Source organism: Pan troglodytes, chromosome 21 (genome assembly GCF_028858775.2).
Source record: "Pan troglodytes isolate AG18354 chromosome 21, NHGRI_mPanTro3-v2.0_pri, whole genome shotgun sequence".
Lineage (NCBI taxonomy): Eukaryota > Metazoa > Chordata > Mammalia > Primates > Hominidae > Pan > Pan troglodytes.
This window is the reverse complement of record NC_072419.2, coordinates 30,804,362-30,809,623: the sequence shown is the minus strand read 5'-3', so window position 1 is coordinate 30,809,623 and position 5,262 is coordinate 30,804,362.

The window sequence follows — 5,262 nt, the reverse complement described above, 5'->3', positions numbered from 1 at the left end:
AGCAGGGAAAGCTGCCAGGCTGCACTCAATTCCATTCTTCATGGAATGCACACATGTGTGAGTGAGTGTGTGTGTGTGTGTGTCTGTAGTTCATGTGGTGGCTTAATCCACTCTTATGTACTTTGATCCTGTCTCTAAATTCAGACCAGAAGCAGCACAGAGTCCAGAGTGAGCTCCAGGGCACCTGGGTTCCTGACCTTGCCTCTGGAGTGGCTGCCTGGTGCCCTTCCTCACGGTCTTCTGCACATAAATGGACTGCTAAGGCTACAGGCAGCAAAGCCTGCAGAGGGCAGAAAAGTAGAACAAGCACTAGTTCGGAGGCAGACGGTGTGAGGGCAGTTTGGAAAGGGATGTGGTCTGACCCCAGGAGACAGGAAAATGGTTGTGAAAGAAACACTCAGTTTTAATCTGAATACCATGCTTAACATTAACCACGGCATTTTTTTTTTGAGAGTACAACCCTTACTAAATAGTATCATACAATATTGCAAACTCTTAAAAATATAATTCTACATACTATTCATTTTTACAGATGAAAAAACCAAAAGTTTACAGTGGGTAAGTGCCCGCCTGCCTAACAAGGACTGGATTTGGTATTTAAATCTTCCTTCCTTTAAAGTCTAAGCTCTTTTACCGTACTTCCTCTTCTGGGTAGACTTAACTTTCTCATTATATCTCTTTGTGGTGCTATGCAATCACTTGTCTGTGTATCTTTTCCTGTCACATGATAAGATCCTCAAGGTAAGACATCCCTGGTTTATAAGTCTTTGATTCCCACAGCACCTTATACAATGAGTTTTGTTGTTTTTGTGCTTTATTGAGTGACTGGATGGATGGATGGTGAACCAATTCTAATCAACATCCAATTGGTAAGTCAGCATGCAGGTTCTCAACACTTTGGAGCCCCTCAACATGTTATAGTGAGACAGAGCTGGGACCTGTCTTAGGTGCCTGCTGGGCCCCTTAAGCATGGAAATAAAGGACAATTTTAAGTTCCTTTAAAAGACATTCCAGGCATCCAGCTAGCCCTGAGAAGTAAACGAGTGACTTACTAAGCAAGAAGGTAATCATAGCTAAAAACCATAGCCAAGGAAGTTAGTCATGAGATGTTGGGTTTCCTATAGAAACTAAACACTACATCTTAATGTATATCCCTGAGTTGTTTTTCAGAAACCTGGACCTCACCAAATACATCTGCTGGCACCTGGACAAGAGGGAGCTGAGGACTAAGCCCTGACCATCATTCTTTGTTCTAAATATCTTCCTAAGGGGCCTGAAGGAAGTCACACCAACAGGCCGGACTTAACACTCTTTTATGCTGACCCTTAAGTCTTTAGACAAAGCTTCCCTTCCTTAATAAGAAAATCTTTCAATCCACCTCTGACCTGTGGCTCCCAATCTGAGATACCCCACTTTTTTAGGTCAAACTAGTATATGGCCTCCATGTACTGATTATGACTTTGCCTGAAATGCCTACCTCCCTACCTTTAAAAACTCGTACCTGTAAGCCATCAGGGAGTTCGTTTTTTAAACATTAGCTTCCCCGCAATAAATGTCTCACTTTCTCTAGCTGCTAATCCCCTTGTCAGTGTTTGCTGCGCTGGGTAAGTGGACACAAGGTCAGTTCTGTAACGACAGGGAAGCTGAAATCCCTTGGGAATCTTGCAGCTTAAGCATAAGATAGTGAGGAAATCACCAAAATGTCCTGGAATTTTTCTAGACCCAATATTTGATATTGGGTAAAAATTTCATGCTTTGTGTTTATTTCATAAACCGTAGTCAAAATTTAGGGGCCTATGATCTAAATGAAAGTGAAAACCTGAACCAAATAAAGTGACTGATTCTTTGTATCTGAGCATACTGAATCATGCCTATAAGGTAAGTTTAGAAAGTAAATACTGTAAGAGATGTGGAGAGCACTCCAAATAAATAAATAAATAAACAAAACTAAAACCTTGTTTACTGGGTACTTTGGCCTTAGAGAAAAAGATGACTATGAAAATACAGGATAAAAATGTCATTCACAATTATTCATCCAGAAAAGATTTAATTCCAATCTAAACTATCATCAACTCTCTCTAATGCTGTGAAACAGAGTCAATAACTATGCAGTTTTTCTTTGTGTTTTTTTTTGTTTTTTTTCAACTTTTATTTTAAGTTCAGGGGTACATGTGCAGGATGTGCAGGCTTGTTCATAGGTAAATGTGTGCCGTGGTGGTTTGCTGCACAGATCATCCCATCAACTAAATATTAAGCATAGCAGCCATTAGCTATTCTTCTTGATGCTCTCCCTCGCTCTTCACACAACAGGCCTCAGTGTGTGTTGTTCCCCACACTGTGTCCATGCGTTCTCATCATTCAGCTCCTACCTATAAGTGAAAACACGTGGTGTTTGGTTTTCTGTTCCTGCATCAGTTTACTGAGGATAATGACTTCCAACTCCATCCATGTCCCTGCAAAGGACATGATCTCATTCCTTTTTATGGCTGCATAGTATTCCATGGTGCATATGTACCAAATTTTCTTTATCCAGTCTGTCATTTATGGGTATTTAGGTTGATTCCATGTGTTTGCTATTGTGAATAGTGCTGCAACGAACATACATATGCATATGTCTTTATAATAGGATGGTTTATGTTCCTTTGGGTATATGCCCAGTAATGGGATTGCTGGGTCAAGTGGTGTTTCTGCCTCTAGAACTTTGAAGAATCACCACACTATCTTCTACAATGGTTGAACTAATTTACACTCCCACAAACAGTGTACAATTGTTTCCTTTTTCTCCACAATCTTGCCAGCATCTGTTGTTTTTTGACTTTTAATAATGGCCATTCTGACTCGTGTGAGATGGTATCTCATTGTGGTTTTGATTTGCATTTCTCTAATGATCAGTGATGTTGACCTTTTTTTCATATGGTTGTTGGCTGCATGTGTACCATCTTTTAAGAAGTATCTGTTCATGTCCTCTTTCCACTTTTTAATGGGGTTGTTTTTTTTCTTGTAAATTTAAATTCCTTGTAGACTCTGGATATTAGACCTTTGTCAGATGAATAAATTGCAAAAATTTTCTCCCATTCTGTATTTTGTCTATTCACTCTGATGATAGTTTCTTTTGCTGTGCAGAAGTTCTTCAGTTTAATTAATCATATTTCAATTTTTGCTTTTGTTACAATTGCTTTTGGCATTTTTTGTCATGAAATCTTTGCCCGTGCCTATGTCCTGAATGGCATTGCTTAGATTTTCTTCAAGGGTTTTTATAGTCTTGGGTTTTGCATTTAAGTCTTTAATCCATCTTGAGTTAATTTTTGTATAAGGTATAAGGAAGTGGTCCAGTTTCAATTTTCTGCATATGGCTAGCCAGTTTTCCCAGTACCATTTATTAATTAGGAAGTCCTTCTCCCATTGTTGTTTTTGTCAGGTTTGTTAAAGATCAGATGGTTGTAGGTGTGCAGTCTTATTTCTGAATTCTCTATTCTGTTCCATTGGTCTGTGTGTCTGTTCTTGTACCATTATCATGCTGTTTTGGTTAACATAGCCTTGTGGTATAGTTTGAAGTTGAGTAGCGTGATGCCTACGACTTTGTTCTTTTTGCTTAGGATTGTCTTGGCTATTTGGGCTCTTTTTATATTCCACACGAATTTTAAATAGCCTTTTCTAATTCTGTGAAAAATATCAATGGTAGTTTAATGGGAATAGCATTGAATCTATAAATTACTTTGGGCAGTATGGCCATTTTCATGATATTAATTCTTCCTATCTGTGAGCATGGAATGTTTCTCCATTTGTTTGTGTACTTTCTGATTTATTTGAGCATTGGTTTTTAGATTTCCTTGAAGAGTTCCTTCACTTCCTTTGTTAGCTGTTTTCCTAGGTCTTTTAATATTTTTGTAGCAACTGTGAATGGGAGTTCATTCATGATTTGGCTCTCTGCTTGCCTGTTGTTGGAATACAGGAATGCATCAAAAAGCTTACCCACCACTATCAAGTTGGCTTCATCCCCAGGATGCAAGGTTGGTTCAACATACACAAATCAATAAATGCAATTTATCACTTAAACAGAACTAAAGGCAAAACCCATGATTATCGCAATAGATGCAGAAAAGGCCTTTGATAAAATTCAACATCTCTTCATGTTGACCAACTCTCAATAAATTAGGTATTGAAGAGACATACCTCAAAATAACAAGAGCCATCTATTACAAACCCACAACCAATATCATCCTAAATGGGCAAAAGCTGGAAGCATTCCCCTTGAAAACCAGCACAAGAGAAGGATGCCCTCTCTCACCATTCCTATTCAACAGAGTAGTGGAAGTTCTGGCCAGGGCAATCAGGCAAGAGAAAGAAATAAAGAATATTCAAACTGGAGATAGGAAGTCAAATTTCCCTGTTTGCAGATGACATGATCCTATATCTAGAAAACCCCATTGCCTCAGTGCAAAGGCTTCTTAAACTGATAAACAACTTCAGCAAAGCCTCAGGATATAAAATCAATGTGCAAAAATCGCTAGCAGGTTTTCTTTATGTGGTCATGTCCCATATATTTTTTGGTTATTTTTGGGACTTACTAGGCATAGAAAGGCCCTGCTTAATCAACCTTGCTTAATGACTCTATGCAAGGTCAAAACATAACATGTTGCACTGAGTATCCGCCACAGCAGGATCTGGCCAAGTGTTAATCTCATGAAAAGTAGATGAACTGTAGGTTAATTAGATGGGGGGTCCACATACTGAGATAAGATAGGACAGTGAGACCATAGAAATGAAGTGACTTTAAATAGAATGTTCAGACCAGTGGCTCACAACCTGTGGTCTCCAGACCAGCAGTGTCAGTAGCACCTGGGAACTTGTTAAAAATGAAGATACTCAGGCTTCACTACAGATCCCTGCACCAGAAACTCTGGAGTAGGGTCCAGAACACTGTGTGTTAAGCCCTCCAGGGGGAAGTTCTCCAATCCCCAAACCATTGCTCTAAACCAGCCAAAGACAGACTGTGCAAGGAACTTGGCATTAACTGAATAAGCTCATACTCAAGGATCAGCAACAAGTCCTATCATTACTTTCTGTTTTTAAAGGAATGAAATAAGAGAGAGAGAAAGGGGTTTCACTGTGAAAATGGGTTCACTGGTAAGGCCCCCTTGTCAGAGGCAGATGGGAGACCAGTGAGCACCTCATTTGGTGATCTGTGCATTCAACAAATCTTAATTGAGCCTATGTTTTAGAAACTGTCCAAGGTAGTGTAACACAGTAATAAATGAGACA